At 40.7% G+C, this 17,416-nt stretch overlaps 1 long non-coding RNA gene across 1 annotated transcript in view; it reads right to left on the bottom strand.

Moving 5' to 3' along the window:
- The window catches only part of LOC138163194 (uncharacterized), an 18,887-nt gene extending 1,555 nt beyond the window's left edge, over window positions 1–17,332 (bottom strand). The window contains exons 1-2 of the long non-coding RNA XR_011168839.1: window positions 16,940–17,332; window positions 1,811–1,884 (exon numbers count right to left, since the gene is read on the bottom strand). This is a non-coding gene — a long non-coding RNA (uncharacterized lncRNA). The remainder of the gene's footprint in view (window positions 1–1,810; window positions 1,885–16,939) is intronic.
- Between the last annotated feature and the right edge of the window lie 84 nt (window positions 17,333–17,416).

Genomic DNA, 17,416 nt, shown 5'->3' with positions numbered 1-17,416 from the left:
CCTCAATAGAAGCAGATGTGGGAGAGTAGCCAGAGGGTATAACAGGTAAACAGCTCAGTCTGTGGTGCTTACTGCCAGCACAAGAGCACCTGGCTATGGAAGAGGAGCAGAGTTGTGTCAGGCTAGCCTAGAAATGTCCTTGGGCCTTGAGTGACCAGAAGAGGTCTTTGCTACAAAGGACTCTGGCCTTGGGGGAGCAAATCAGTGGCCTCTTCTGAGCACAAGTTTCCTATTTAGAGCTGTCACCAATCATGGTGGCCCAGGGTCACTGCGGTAAAACAGCAGTCTAACCATCCCCCATCACATAGGCGTGAGGCACTCTGTGATCAGACTGCTTTGGAAAACTGCTTGCACCTGGCCTGGAAGAACACAATTAAAAGACGCAGTAAAAATTGACAGATCTCAGTACGGAGAGCTGAAAATACATTACAATCCCAATCGAACTATAAATAAAAACCCTAAATTAAATAAATCTTGTACAATTATGGATTAAAACATGCTTAGCTTTAATAGCCTCGCACATGGGCCCTGGCTCCTGAAATTGCTGCTGAGGCTGCAGGCCAGAGTGCTGCCATCGTAATTAATAAGTGGCACCAAACTGAAGGCCCAGGCCAGAAGTTCAAGCATGGGCTTGGAGCTGGTGGATGCAGGTCCCAGCTCTTCCTCCTCACTTGCTCTGTATCCTCCAGGGAACCTTGACACGATTTCCATGGCCGATGGTAGCAGGGAACTTTATAGTAATTGCTTAGAAATGATTTCAGCCGACCCTGGATATGATGATTTTTAAAGAGGGAAGGAAATGCCCAACACAAGGGGATTCAATAGCAATCATAGCCATAATGCAGATGTCTATGGTGTCTGAGGTTTACAAAGCACTTTCCTTACAACAACTCTGAGACAGGTAGGTAGCATGGAGCTCCTCCCACCACCATCCCCCATCTCTATTCTTACGGAGGGGGAAACTGAGGCATAGAGCTGTTAAATGGCTTGCCCGACATAATATTGTTCTCCTCGAGCCACCAGCACTGTCTCCTCCCTCTTAGCAAAAGAACAAGCATCTGTAGGAATGCTCCTTTCCTGGTATGACATCTACCCATCTTTCTGCCATACCAAAGGCAACTGAGGAAGCATCATTCAAAAGGGATTACTGTCGAGACTGCTGGTGGATAGAGCACCATGAGGGGAGTCAGGAAGAGCTGAATTCCAATGTGACCTCAGACACTTACTAGTTGTGTGACCCTGGGCAAGTCACTTAATTCCAACTGTTTCCCAAAAAGCAGGGGGGTGGGGGGTTATGGTCAGTGACTGAGTCCCTTTATTAAGTGTTTACCATGTGCCAGGCACTGTGTTAAGTGTAAGTCCTGAGGTTACAAAGAACAGCAAAAGACAGTCCCTGCTCTCTAGGTGTCACAGCATCAATTATTGTTGTGACAGCTTAAATATGTGCGGTTAACGACTGGATGATACAATAATTGTTGTTGTTTGTCCCTCATCCAGGGCATGTGAACCTCTGCCTTTAACTCCATCAAAGTGATTCTGAAAAAATCGTAACCTGCATTTCGGGACAGGGAGCTAGCGGTGAAAATGATTTGAGTTCTCACTTCCTAAAAGCAAATCACACGGATGCAAGTGGAACCCAGTTTCCAGGTTCTAGTCAAATTAATCCATCCAATGTTTATTATGTGTCTTTTGTGTGAGAAGCGGTATTATGTGCACTGGGGAAGAGAGAGGGTTTAGAGAAGACAGTCCCTGTCCTCAGGGAGCAAATACTCTAGGAACAGGGAGACAACAGGCACAAAGAGAATGTTACCTATATCCATCCAGCAGGCACTTCAGCTGTACCAAACAAACTCCAGGGCTTGAAAGGGAAGACATCTCATTTTCCTATGAAAATAAAAAAGAATACAGATCTTAATCAGAGCCAGGTTCTGACCTCATAGCTAAGAGTAGCTGCTACAGTGAGTTGGCCCTGGCCTTGAGGGTTCATGGAACCGTGGCTCAGATCTATGGATCTGTGTGATTTGTAGGTAACTGCATTGGTCTACCCGGCTCCCTGCCCCAGAATCCCTTCAGTTTGGGGCAGGGCCACTGAATGGCCAGCTGGAAGCTCAGGCCCTTCCCTGAGTATGGAAATAGCCTTGGCCTGGGGTCAGTAGCTCACAGGTTTGGTTGGAGCTGAGTCAGTCTTTCTCTGACCTGTGCTCTCATTCCCCAGCGACAGAGTTCCCAGGCATTTTGGATTATAGGATCGTAAAACTGAAGGTTGGAAAGGACTCTGGAGATGATCTAATCCAACTCCCTCTTTTTTGTTTTTTAAATTAAATTTTTATGGATATCTTTTGTTTTTACATCACCCACATTTCTCACTGCATCCCTGCTCCCCCCGCCCCCATCCCTTCCCAGGAAAGCCACCCCTTATATATTTTTTTAAAGAGAAAGATTAAAAAAAAAAAAAAAGCTCCACAAAACTAACCAACATCGTAAAAGAAAAAAGTCTGACTTTATTTTCAGGGTTCCACACCCCTGGTTCTATACCTCTGCAAAGAAGTAAGGGAAAGTATCTTTTCATGTCTGCTTTGGGGCCAAGTTTGGTCATTATCATTTTGCAGCATTCAGTTTCACTTGTTTAAATGTTCTTTTCATTTATATTCCAAACCCTTTAGAGAATGAGACCCTGAGAATTAAAGTGACTTGCCCATGGTCACTCAGGTAGTAAGCCCGAAGAGCTGCACATAATGGTCAATGCTGGACAGAAGCCTGAAATTCTTCTCAGACTATAAATTCTCATCTCTACCTTTATCTCACACATACTAAATCTATCCTTCATCCTCATCCTAAACCCTAGTCATTCCATCCCTCCCAGCTTTCAAGGTCTGTCACCCATGTTTTACCTCACTTTTCTCCCTTTGAAATCTTGACTATATAATGAGTTCACCCTTATACTCTCCTTGCCCTATCCATTGTCAGTCATGGCTTTGCACATTACTCCCTCATCTGCCTTCCCTGATCCTAAGGCACATGGTGGATACCACTAAAAGAAGTCACACAGCCATGTTAACTGGATATAAACAGATGCTATCTAATCCCAAATGGGCCCTCACTGCTGTACGGCAAGCCTCTGACTCTTCCTGGATTGATTTATTGTATCATCCTCACCACAGTCCATTATCAATCTTCTTTCCACAACCCTTCCTCCCATCCTCTCTCCCCACTCATCAAAAGTTCTTGGTTTATACTTTGTGGAGTATTATCATTCAATTCAGAATATTATACTTTATAGAGGTCATCTATCACGAGGTCCCTTTCCTCTCCAGTCCTGCATATCCCATGACCTCAACATCATGTTCCATTCTTCCCTCTTTTGCCCCAGTCTCTGAAGAACAGGTAGGCTCCTTTCCAGGGCCAACTCATCCACTAGTGTCCTTGATTCCCTCTCCTCCCATCACCTCTAGGAACTTGTCCCTTCAGTCATTATTCCTCTCCTTAATTTTCAATCTGTCTTTATCTCCTCATTCTTCTGCTGGGTACAGACATACCTAGGTTTTTTCTGACCTTCAAAAACATTTTGTTCCACCTTGCCATTCCCTTAAGCTATCATTGAGCAGCTATATGGTTCAGTGGATAGAGGGCTAGATGTGGTCAGGAAGACTTGAGTTCAAATTCAGCCTTTGAGACTTACTAACTCTATGACCCTGGGCAAGTCGCTTAGCTTTTGCCTCAGTGTTCTCATCCATTAAATAGGATAATCAGATCTCCTGCAGGTTGTTGTGAGCATTCAACGAGAGAATATTTGTAAAGTACTTTTCAAATCTTAAGGCACTCCATGAATATTGGCTATTATTATCTTCTGTCTCTTCTGATTTCCAATTCCAAATTCCTAGAAAAAGCTGCCTTTTGACCTCTTCATGCTCACCTCCTATTCATTTCTCAGTTCCTTGCAGCCTGGTTTTCAGCCTTACTACATAACAGAAACTTTTCTCTGTAAGTTTGTCAACAATCCCTTAATTGTTTAATTCGACATCCACTTTTTAAGTATCCTTCTTTGCCTCTTTTCAGCATTTGACACTGTTGAACACTCTCTTTCCCTGGAAACTCTTACAACCTTTGATTTTAGTTATATGGTTTTCCCCCTTTTCTCCTCTTATCTGTCTAACTACTTCTCACTAACATTTGTTTCTTCATTATCCATGCTCTACCTCCATTTTTGCTTGTTTCCCAGGACTCTCTACCAAATTAGCTTCTCCTCCTTTTCTATACTCTCTTCATCAGTAATCCCAGCCTCTGGTTTCAATCACCGTCTTTATAAAGGTATGGTTGTCCAGAGCTGATCAGTGACCAGGTCAGGCTGGTACCTCATGTTTGATGCTGAAATGAAATGAAACCTTTGTAGGTGATGGGACAGATAACAGAAGAAATTTTACTCAACCTTATAGCAGGGAGAGAACATCCGGCTGAGGAGGCAGCATTGATTCAGTCCCCCACAGCCTCCCTGACTTTTTATTGCCTGTCCTCACTGACCAATCAGTCCTCTGAGTTCAGCTGGATCCCCTCATTTTGATATTCAGGTTACCGGGAAGCCACATCAATTGCCCAAGCCTGTCTCCTGGAAGCTAGTGGTGCAGTGGATCGAGTGTTGGGCCTGGAGTCAGAAAGATTCATCTTCCTCAGTCCAAATCTGGCCTCAGACACTTACTAGCCGTGTGACCCTGGGCAAGTCATTTAACCGTGTGTCTCAGTGTCCTCATTGTAAAATGTGCTGGCAAAGGAAATGTCAAACCACTTTAGTGTCTTGGCCAAGAAAACCCCAAATGGGATCATGAAAAACTACTGAACAACAACTAAACATTGTCTATTTCCCTTCAGTACCACCAAGGGTTTAAGAAAAGTGAAGATGTTACTCCCTGTTACCTCCTCTGGTTTGAGGTGGAAATGGGAGAGGGAAAAGGCAGGCTTTATAGATGTTTTTCTGTGAGCTCTATTTGCTACCAGCTAATTGGTCAATACGATATCCTGGTGAGTAAAAGGTTGGCTAGACTTGTCTTTATTACCCAGAGCTAGTCTGATAAGCTTTGCTGTTCATTGGTTTAAAACAAATGACTAACCAAATTAAAAGTGTAATGATTTCTCAGTCCCCATTTTTAGGGCAACTGTAAGTTGAAAGAGCTTGTAAATGCTTCATTTTCCCAGTTGAAGAGTGGTGAGAAACAGGAGAGGAACCATTAGCAGAGAAGTAATTGTGTGGTAAAGATGTTCCCAATTAGACCAATGACATCAAAACTTTCAGTTCTGAGTTGGGGATTACCTTGAGCACATGAATTTTACTCACTTGCATTTCTCTGACAGTTTTCTGTAACTGTTTGCCCACTCTCCCCCACAGATACCGAGTGCATTGGAGGGACAGTGTGGTCCAGATTCATGTGTTGTTGTGATCTATTTATTACCCCTGCATTTTCATTAGTATATCAGTATTTGTGGTGTTATTATTATTGCTTATTTTAAGTAAATGACTATGTTTACCATCAGTGTGTTATCATTGTGAGCATCTGGGTTTGTGTAAATGGAAGCACATCAGTGGAGGCTTGAAAAGTGGGAAGTATGTTTTCTCCCAAAATAGGTTTTACCCTCTAGGAATCCGAGAGAGTTTGAATGTGATCATGTGGCAGTGATCCTTCTCTAGGAAGTGTGAGGGTAGGTTGGAGAGATTGAGCCAGCCCAGAGAACGAGCAAGTGTGAGCTCATTTGAGAAGTATGAGGCACAATTGGTGTAAGTAGTGATACCCCCACAGATACTCTGCTCTTTGGTGATCCATACTAGAAGCACTTTGTACATATGGACTATTGCTGAGGGCATGCCAGTGCAAAGTGCACATGCTTTGTGTGCAGAACCAAGGCTGCAGTGAAGTTGCATAATGTGACATAGGCAAGTGCTGCCAGAAACACCCTGGATCCATTATACATTTGATTTTTAATTACTTTTTGGTTGTTGTTCGTTCAGAAACTGTTTATTGTTGCCAAATTGTTCATGATCTCATATGGGGTTTCTACCCATAGTTTAAGAAGTGCTGATCTAGCCAAAAACAACCTACGTGCCACTGTTCTGTATGCATGACAGTTAATCTCCTGCCTACGAGCCTTTGTACAAGCTGCCCTCCACACCTATACTACTTTCCTTACCTCTACCTCTTGGAATCCCTAGCTTCTTTCAAGGTTCATCTCAGGTACTTCCACCGATGGAAAACTTTACTGATCCCCCTACTTTGTTGTTCTCTTCTCTTTGCCATGTGGAAATTACTTTCATTTAGTTATTTTGTATTTTTTGTATTTAAATTTGTATTACTTTGTATTTATGTATCTATATACATGTGGTGTTTCAATCCCTTCCTCCCATAGAAGGTAAGAACCTTGAGGACAAGTACTGTTTCATTTTTGTCTGCCTTTTCCCAATACCTAGCATGATATCTAGCACACAGAAGGTGTTCACTAAATCTGTATTGAATTTTATTCGAATCAGGAGACTTATATTTAGATTCTAGCTCTAAAGCATACTGTAAGGCCATGGGTCTTTGTTTCATTCACTTTACCATTCTGAGCCTCCATTTCTTCACTAATAAATGTGGATGATGACATTTACACTACATGCTTCACTTTTGTGAGGAAAGTGTTTTGGTTATTTAAAATGGTAGGAATAATGCCCCAAGTTTCATGAGTCACCATGTATGTTATCAGAATTGGGAGGGGGGAGTGGGCAAGTCATGTAATGATACTGAATGATGAGCGAATCTTGGGACAATCCAAGTGCTGCCATGATATCCATGACATATATGAAGAACTACTTAGAGGAAGATTTCTTGTGTTGTGAGTAACTCCTCTGTGGCTCAAAACATGACCTAGAATCACTGAGTCAGAAGGCATAGATGGGTCTGCTAATTTGCACCGATGGAGAAAATGTTCATACCAATAAGATCATAGATCTGTTGAAGGAAATACTCAAATTATTCCTGGAGCTTGAATGTCTTGCCCCTGAAATTAATCTCCCCATTCACTCATTACTATTTTTCTGATCTAGCTCCCCACTGATAACATGCACTGCTTCTTCGAGAGATAGACATCTTGGACAATGGACTTCATTTGGACCTTTGGTTAATGTTCCTTGTATCTAAACCTATCTTGAACTCCTGATTTTAGTCCCAATTTCCAGCCTCTATGTTTATGAGTCCATTTGTCAAATGATCAGACCTCAGCAGGAGGATGCTTTAGACATGCTAATGTTTGTACCAAGGCAGAATTGTTTGGCAGACAGGTTATATAATCAACATGTCAGGTGAGACCCAGATATGTGTACTATGAAAGATGCAAAAGACAGAGATACAGGAGAAAAGGCAATCAGGGCTGAAGAAACTAAAGCAGTCTTAGGAATGAGTTAATTGATACTTTGGGGAACAACTATTAGGAAAAGCTTGAAAGCTGAGGGGTAAAGAAAGCACTTCAATTCCAGAGATGAGACTGATGAAGGTGAAAACCTAGATGGTGGCAATGGAAAAAATCTGCCATTGGAGGGTATCAAAACTGAAAACTAAATGGGCATCTGTCAATTAAGTAAGGCTGAACAAATTGTGGTATGTGATTGTAATGGCTTATTGATACTCAAAAAAATTAAATGGATCTCTGACATCATCTTTTGGGATGTTTCCTCTAGTGAAACACATCAATTCTACTCATACCTGTTCATCTTATCCATATTTTCCTGCAAGTTTGTAACTAGAGATCCACCCAACATACTGGAGGCTGTTCTGGAATCCCACTGACAAGGCAAGGATACCAGGGTACCTGGCCATCTGCCTATTCTCTCTTACCCTTGCCACAGAAGCATCCCATTCTCTCTTTTGGTCTTGTATTCATTATAAAAATTCATCATTAGCAAAGTAGGGATTTAGATAAGTAGCTTTTGGTATTTTCTTGGTTGCTATTTATGGTATTAACAATAATAATACAAGGCATCATGGCATCATTGATAGAAAGCAGGGCTTAGAGTCAGAAAGACCTGTGTTCATAACTACTATCTACTATTAGCTGTATGAGCCTGGACCATTTACTTAATTTCTGGAGTCAAGACATCACCCCATGATGTCATTGGTCCCCTTTGAAACCAAAAGACAAACAAGAACAATTTAAACTCTCAAGGCTCTAGGCAACTCTTTAAGACTCTTTAAGAGAAAGTGCTGATCTCTATTGATGGAGTTCCTGATCTGAGAGCTCCCCATATCAATGAAATCACAAGGTTCAGTTCCTATTCCCATCTCTAAAGAGGTCCAAGATTTTTTCCCCCGAAGGGGCCATGGTATACGGAATGATGATTTGACCTTGGAGTCAGAAAGACCTGGTTTTAAGACCTACCTCTTATGTGTACTGAATGTGTGACTCTGGGTAAGTTACATAACCTCTCAGTGTGCCAGGAAACTCCCTAAGACCATGTTGCAGAACCAATGTCAATCTTCACTGGAAGAACAACTTTCCTATCCTGGAAGTTCCCTATACCTATGAAATCATGATCTTATTAGAAGTTTTTTTTTTATATTCCCATACCTTTTAGACCTCCTTCTCCTCCTCATACCTACTATCTTTTTTAGTTATTTTGTAAAATCACCCCAAAGTGCCCTTTGCACATACCTGGACTATTCCAGCAGTGTTTGAATTAGTGCTATTGTTACCCCTATAGCAATATCCGTGACAGTAATCCTTGACAGTAAAAACAGTTTATTTTTAAAAATTTACAGATCTTTTCCACTTTTCTTTTTGTTGTTCTTCTTTATGTTCATCCCTAAATGTTCTCGGAATAATTTTGTTTGATTAAAACTCTTACTAAGCTCTCTTCAAATTGGTTTTCCTCTCTTGTACTTCTTTTTGTAGAAATGTTACTAATTTTCTTCCATCATCCTTCTTTGTAAGATTTTAAAAACAAAGTTTCATTCTGAACAGGTATTGCCATTGCTTGTTCTCTCGCCCAGCCTGGCAAATAAGGCAAATGTTTTTAAGCTCTTTTGGTCTATTTGTTACGATAACTGATTTATATTGATTAAACTGTACAAAGTTAATGTAATTGGTGTCAATGTTATTTTTTTAATTATTTATTACCCATTTTCTTATAAAAAACTTATCTGAAGAGGTCAGAATTGAGTTGTTTCAATTGCATGTCATATATTTTTTCTCGTTTTATTTTTTCTTCTTGTTTTTACCAATTGTTTACCTAGCTGTAACAAGTCAGTGAGTGATCTGATGGTCCACAGACAGCTAATTCAGAAACAACTCCTTCATCAGCATCCTGTCTGTTAAAATAGAATTAATTTTGTGTTTTATTATGTTATTTGGTGATCACCATGTTCAATACTTCAAATTTTTTCTTAAATAAGGTATTCATGATATAAGTATGAGAGTCCTGTTTAGGCCTCTTATTTCTTATTCCTGGCCCATATTTTCCAATTTCCATTTCTTGCCATCCTCACCTATCCCTACCTTTGTGCTGAAGTTACCATGTATCTAAGTGTATACTGATTTAATTTGGAAGATCTTATAGGATTCTGTGTTAAATTTTTCTATCTCTTCAGCCTTTGCTATTGATATTTGTGTATAAATTTTAATTCTTTGCATGGTGATCTTTTTGTAGATACTTAGCATGTCTACCACAATACAAGTGACCAAATGTCCAACAAAATGAAGTCCCTTATTGGTTTTGAGTATACAATAAAATCAACCTATCAATTCCTTTCTTTCGCTCTCCAAGGAAAAGCTGTGGGCTTCCTTTACATGAAGTTGCAACTTCCTTCCTTCTTCTGGTTTCACTCATAATGATAATACCTGATATGAATAATTTTCTCCAGTACTACATCCATTTAGGATGTTAACAGTCAAATTAAAGTTTACATGTGATTCTTAGCACCTTCTTCCCCTTTTTCTTCCATTTGCCATTATCATTGAAGAAACAGAAGGAATATTATTATGCCATAAAAATGATGACTATGAGGAATTCAGAGGAACATGGGAAGACTTGCATGAACTGATGCAGAGTAAGGTAAGTGGAATCAGGAAAACAACATACACAATAATGTGAATGAACTGACTAGACCTGTAATTTCATTGGTATAGGGAAGTCTAGATGAGGACACTTTTACTGCTAATACAGATCAATAACTGAGCTGCTATTTATAGTCTGAGAAAGTTGTCTGGGGGCATTCAGTGACTTGCTCAGGGTTGCATAGTCAGAACATGTCAAAAGTGAACCCATGATATCCCTACAAAAGACCAGTTCTCTACTAAAATGAAGTCACATATGTAATTGTAATGATCAGTCTTAGTACTGGAACAGAGATGATGGGAGTATATCTCTTTTCTTTCCTTTTAGATTTCGGTGGGGTATCAGTAGAGAAAGTTGCATCTACTCTCAGACAAGATTTGAGACCATGTGCTCTCAGACTGTGCTGGGTGGTTTCATTTAGCTGTTTTGCTTTGTCATGTGGGAAGATGAGTTGGATGAGGATAGAGTGGGATTGTACCCACAATGGTGAAGATATTTAAACAAAAGGCATCAACAAAACAATATTTTTTAAAAAAGAAAAATTATTTACCCTTCATATATAGTACCCAGAGAGCCTTCTGTTTGGAGGCTGCTTATAGATTTAAGTAAGGACATCAGTGTGAGTCACTCCCCTCTCCCCGCCAAGAATGAAGTCCCAGAATCCTCAGTTACCCGAGGATAGGTCAAATTCTATATATGTTTGGTGGTTGTTACAAAGAAGAATGATTTAAGGGTAAAATTAGGAATGAAGCCAGTAGGATCACAATTACAAAGACTACTCCACTGATATGACCAGAGAGATATGTCTGGACAGTACTTCCTGGTGGGTTCCCAATTAATTATAAGAAATCTGGTCCCCCAAATGCTAGGGATTATAATCTTCTCCCAAAATGAAGAGGAGAAGACAGCTTTCCTATGAAAGAGTTTTTAAGGGAAGTTCTAAACAACAGCAGAATCTGAGTGCCTGTACTGTCTATAGGCTGTCTCCTGGGCAAACCTCATCACCTCATATCTTGGGATGAGAACCAAACATGAGTTCATTTAAGCCTCCTTAGGGAGCTAATTATTACCTTGTTCTCTCTCATGCATTGGGGTCTTAGAGCTCTAGAAGACCTTGCCTTCCGAGAGTCAGAGGCCATAAGAGTCTTCTGCTAACTATACTCAGTTATCACAGAACCCTAGAGGGTGGGTCTCCCTCTATTCTGTGCCAGGCTAATTTCCAGTTCCTACTCTCCTTTGTCCCATGCTTTAGAGTCATTATCTATTGATGGAAAAAAATTGTTCCCCCATCTGATATCTCTCCTATCTATCCTAGCCCTACCATTCTTCTATCCAAACTGTCCTTTTCCTCATATTCCAATGTGCTCCCTGAAATCTTTGATCTCGGGAGCTAACAAACTCCCCTTTATCCCAGCTGTCTTCTACTTCACACTCTTTCCATCTTCTTGTGCAAACAGAAACTTGGCTCTCCCCAAAAGACTGTATCCCCTGGCTGCCCCCTCCATGACTGGGTGCTCCTTCTCTCCTGTCTCCAAATGGTTGGGGGCGGGGGGAGAAATCACAGGCTATTGAAAGGAAATCAGTAACTGCCCATCCATATGTCTACCTTCTCATCTCTATAAAATCTTTACAAAAATGATTTACATGCCTATTTATCAAGCATTTTCTTGATGAAAATATCAGAAGGAAATAGGCAGGCTTACAGAAGGGTTTTCTATAAAAGCAGACCACATCTGCCCTTCTCCTTTACACAAGCGCCTGAAAGGGGCTGGAGAATCCAAGATCCCAGATCTGTGTTCACTGTTTGTTGATTAACAACAACAACAAACCAAAACAAAACAAAATTTGAAATCAAAAATAGATGAAGATATTGTCTTAAATGCTCTCCTTTCACATAGTGTCTCCTACACATGCATCAGGTAAAGGTGTTGGGATCATGGGTACCCAGAGGAGCTGGTATTGTCAAGAAGGATCACTTTTTTTACCCAAAACTAGAGTAAAGGGAGAACAAGTTTGGATGGTGTTAAGGGGCTGTGTGATGAGCGGAAAAGGGAGAAGAGAGGAATTCATGGCAAATGGCCTCTAGTTTCTCAGTAAAGTATGAGGCAAGGTTTTCAGCTATGATGGTGGAGGGAGAGGGTTGTATGGGAGGTTTCAAGTGGGAAGAAAAGGGTTTTGAGTTGAAATAGCATAAATTTATAGTGGAGCTGGTCAACACAATTGTGTGACTTCCTACAGTTCTGTCCAGCAGCATGTAAGTCAGCAAAGAAGATAGATGATGTGAATAACTCAGGGTTGGAATTTAACAATAACAGCTAACATTTATATAGTGCTTACCATGTTCCAGGCACTGTGCTATGTTTTTTATAATTATTATCTATTATACTACAATAATAGCTATAACTGTTATTATATATTTATAATTACAACCTTGGGAGGTAGGTGCTATTATTATCCCCATTTTATAGATGAGGACACTGGGACAGAGGTCAAATGACTTGCCCAGGGTCCCAGAGCTCATAAGTAGCTGAGACTGGATTTGAACTCAGATATTCCTGATTTTAGGCCCAATGCTCTATCTACTGAACCACCTGCAATAGTTTATGGGAACAAGGGACTGAAGTGGAGAAGACATTATAGAGTTGAACTGATCGACTAAAAGGTTGAGAGTAGGAGGGGAAGAAAGAAAAGCCAACCAATCAATCAATATGCATGTATTAAATTAATCTACCATGCTTCAGACACTGTACCATGTCCTGGGGATACAGATGCAAAAAAATGAACTAACCTGTGCTATCAAAAAGCTTATATTCTGGGGCAGCTATGTGGCACAGTGAATAGAGCACTGGAACTGGAGTCAGGAGGACCTGAGTTCAAATCCAGACTCAGACACTTTACACAAAAACTAGCCTGTGACCTTGGGCAAGTCACTTAACCCAAATTACCTTGCCTTCTCCCCTACTCCCCCCCAAAAGCTTATATTCTAATGGAGGAGATAACAAGAATGTGTGTGTGTGTGTCGGGGTGAGGAAGAACAGATCTGGGACTAAGCTAGGAACATCTTCTGAATACTCTTCTCTCTGGGCCTTCATGGCACTGCTCTCTTCTGGTTTTCCTCCTAGCTTTCTGACAGTTCCTTCTCAGGACCATTCTTGGTTATGCCTCTCAACCATGGGTGGTGTCCCACAGGGCTCTGTTCTGGACCCCTTTCTTTCCTCATTCTTACTTGATGACCTATTCAGCTTCCATGGTTTACTTAGCATCTCTATTCAGATGATTTCCAAATCCAAATCCCCAACCCAGTCTCTCATCACCAAGTATTTGATGGACATTTTGGACTGGATGTCCCAGAGATGTCTGATGCAATATATCCAAATAGGAACTCATTATCTTCCCCTTCCACCTCCCCCCAAATCTTCAACTCTTTCAAAACCTCCCTGTCACTGTCCAGCATGCCTCCATCCTCCCAGGCTCACTCTTTCAACGTCATCCTAGACTCCTCACTCTCATGCTACATAACCATTTCAGGTACCCCAGAACTTAGCACAGTACCTGGCAAAACAGTAGTCACTTAATAAATGCTTATTGACTAACACCGAATCTTTTTTAATTTTAATTTTCATAGCATTCCTTCTCTCTGGACTCTTTCCTCCACTCACAAAGCCACAACCCTAATTCAAGACCTCAATCACCTCTCCCCTAGACTAATCCAATAGTCTTCTACTTGGTCTTCCTGCCTCAGGTCTCTCTCCACTCCAACCCATCCTCTCTTCAACACCAAAGTAATTCCCTAAAGCATAAGTCTGACCATGTCAACGTCCTACTCAATATACTGTAGTGGTTCCCTATTAATTCCCCAATTAAATATTAAGTATTCTGTCTGGGATTTGAAGCTCTTTCCCTGGCCCTACCTTTCTAGTTTTCTTACACTTTGTTTTTCTGGAGGGGAGAAGGCAAGGCAATCAGGGTTAAGTGACTTGCCCAAGGTCACACAGCTAGTAAATGTTAAGTGTCTGAAGTCAAATTTGAACTCAGGTCCTCCTGACTCCAGGGTTGGCACTCTAAACTACTCCTTCCCCCTACCCCCATATGATGATTCAGTTATACTGTAGCTAGGTAGTATAGTGGATAGAATTCCAGGCCTGGACTTAGGAAGACTTGAATGCAAATGTGGCCTCAGGTATTTACTAGGCGTGTGACCCTGGATAAGTCATTTAATTCCTGTTTGCCTCAGTTTCCGCATTTGTAAAGTGGTGATAATAATGGAATCTACCTCCCAAGGTTGTTGCAAGGATCAAATGAGATAATAATTGTAAAATGCCAGGCACATGGAAGTAAGCCCTATGTGAATGTTATTTATAATAATTATCATTTTCACTAATCCTATCTACTCTTCAAATCTCAGCTTAAATTCTAGAAATTTTCCCATGATTTCCCTAGTTGGAGCAGTCAAGAGTGTAGGTATCCTGAATTTAGAGGATGTGATAGCACTCATAATTCTCGATAGGCAGAAATAACTGAGCTTAGTGCTTCATTAGTTAAATAATTAGTTAAGATATGAGATATCGCCATGAATAGAGCACTGGCCCTGGAGTCAGGAGGACCTGAGTTCAAATCTGGGCTCAGACACTTACCACTTACAGGCTGTGTGACCTTGGGCAAGTCAACCCCAATTTCTCTGCCTTACCCCCTCCAAAAAGCAGAAAAAAAAAAGATATCCAGATAGGATACTCGGGGCCTCATATCAACTTCACCCTGGTTCCCAACTCAAGCCTCACAATGGCCCAGAATTGTTGCCCACAAGCAATAATGTCCCAAGATCTCTGCAATTCTACCTACTAGGCTCTTCCCTATCTTCAGATTTTTTGTACCAGGGGCAAAAATTGCTAGCTGGGGCTTTGCCCCAGATCAAAGTAATCTTTTCTTCCTCTAAACTATGGCATTCCTTATTTGTACCTCTCATGTGGTACAAATAAATCTCTTATTTGTGCCACAAAATTTGTAATTTCAATTTGTTGGCCTGTACTGTAGGATATAAGTAGGGACTGCTTTATTTTTTGCCAAGGACCTAGTACTGACCCTGACATAGTGGGATTTACCAATAAATCAATCATATCAACAAGCATTTATTATGCACTCACTCTGTTGTGCCTGGTACTGGTCATTAGGCTAAATGCTGAGAATAAAAGAAAATGGGAAATATTCCCTGACTTCAGGGAACTTACATCCTCTGCTGGAAGACCTCTAAGGAAAGGAAATGCACTACCTTCCAAGGCAGCCAGAACATTTTCTGATAGTTCTAGTTAATAGGAAATTTTTCCTTTCATCAAACTACTCCTGGGTCTGCCCTCTGGAGCCAAAGAGAAAAAGACTCATCTATCCTGCAAGGGCCAATCTTGAGTATCCCACCCTAAGTATTCTCTGGGCTAAACATTGCCAGTTCCTTCAACTGCTCCTTAAATAGTATGAACTCAATCAAAAAACATTTATTAAACACTTAGCACTTATAATGTGCCAGGCATTGTGCTAAGTTCTAAATTGACAAAGGACATCTATGACATAAAAGTTTAAGAATCCATTCCTACTTTTTTGCCCCTTCCTGCTTATTATTGCCCTGCCCTGTCCAGAAAGGATCAGATTTCATTCATTTATGCACCTAACTGAATAGACAGAAAAAAAAATATTAAGTCCCTCTTATGTGCCAGGTACTTTGATGGACTGTATTTTCTCTCCTGGCAGACTTGAATTTGGAAGTTTTTTCAAGCTCTTCCTTTCATAAATGAAAAGATGTGCCCTTTGTTCCAGTAATTTCGGGGATTAGTGACCAGGTAGATAGGATAGTGTTTTGGGCAGAGCAACTTTCTAGTTCCCTGAAATTCATATGTGTTGCCAACACCACTCCCCCATTCCTACATATAAAGCTTATACTATCTGTTAGCCTAGATGAAAGGATACACATTCATTCATTCATTCAAGAAGCAGTTCATGAGTTCCTATTTTGGACATAGTAGAATGCTAGGCCATTTGAGGGAAATCCACCTTCCAGTTGTTGCTGCCTTCCCTCCCACCCCCGTGGGTTTTCTTGTCTCTGTTTTGCAAATACCTATATTATGCCATGTTATATCCCATTAGAAAGTAAGCTCCTTGAGATCAGGGCCTGTTTATTTCTATCTTTGTATCTTCAGCCGCTAGCTCTAGGTAGGAAGTTATATTTGCTGAATGAATGACTGACACAAGACATTAATTACCCTGAAAAAAGACATTTTGCTGTTATATCTAGGAAGACTTATATGTGAAGAAGAAGCAGTGTAATATCTTAGCCTCAGAGTCAGCAAGACCCAAGTTCTACCTCTGAAACTATGGCCAAGTTTCTTAACCATTCTTAACCTAATTAATTCTTCAGTAATTCCCCAGGGAACTCTCTGGTTGTTCTTTTGTTGTTCAGTCATTTTCAATAGTCTTTGTGACTCCATTTGAGGTTTTCTTAGCAAAGATACTGGAGTGCTTTGACTTTTCCAGCTCATTTTACAGATGAAGAAACTGAGGCAAAGAGGGTTAAGTGACTTGCTCAGGGTCACACAACTAGTAAGTGTCTGAAATTGGATTTGAACTCAGGTCTTCCTGACTTAAGGTTTGCTAATGAGTAACTGATCTACACTAGTCTAGCAAGTTTCCAAGATAAAATCAAAGAGCTAGATAGTCTCCATTCACTCCTACCCCCACCAATGTTGTATCTAAAGCTGGAAGGGACCTTTTTGTCCAAACATTACTGACTTTACAGAAGAGGAAACGGAGGCCTGGAGAGGTTAATATAGGTAAAGAATTATGGACATATAGATCGAAACCACTGGACTCCAGTCTATTACCTACCCTTGATGCATTCAGAAGTTCCAGGGAGCAGCTTATGTTGTCATCTTATTGAAAGAAAAAGGCTTCCTGGGATCCCAAAAGACAGCAGCACACTGCCAGTTCCCTGGGCAATACAGACGGCTTTGGAAGGAGCCATATTTTCAAACATATAGGTTTGTGGTTTTGAAAGAACAGAAGGCTGAAAGTACAACATCCTGCAGGATTACTTTCTGTTGAAAACAAATTGATGGGACATCTGAAATTAATCAAATAAGCATCTTGTTTTCAGGCTGCAAATGACTTTGTGAAAGTTTGGAAGGAATTTCTCTATTTAAGAAAAAAAAAGGGGAGGAATAAGAAAAATTGGACCTGAGGTCTTGAGGAAGCACACAGATGGGAAATTATGAGAGTGCTTTGAATTGTTAATAGCACTTATATTTGTAAGAATGAATCTCTCTAAAAACGTGTAAGTGTTCTAATAATTTTAAATCACGTCAG

Source organism: Petaurus breviceps, unplaced genomic scaffold (assembly GCF_028583685.1).
Source record: "Petaurus breviceps papuanus isolate PSGF00001 unplaced genomic scaffold, PetGlider_PUasm1.0 187, whole genome shotgun sequence".
NCBI classification, from domain to species: domain Eukaryota; kingdom Metazoa; phylum Chordata; class Mammalia; order Diprotodontia; family Petauridae; genus Petaurus; species Petaurus breviceps.
Note: the sequence above shows the minus strand (reverse complement) of the source record. Positions and strands in the feature narration are given on the sequence as shown.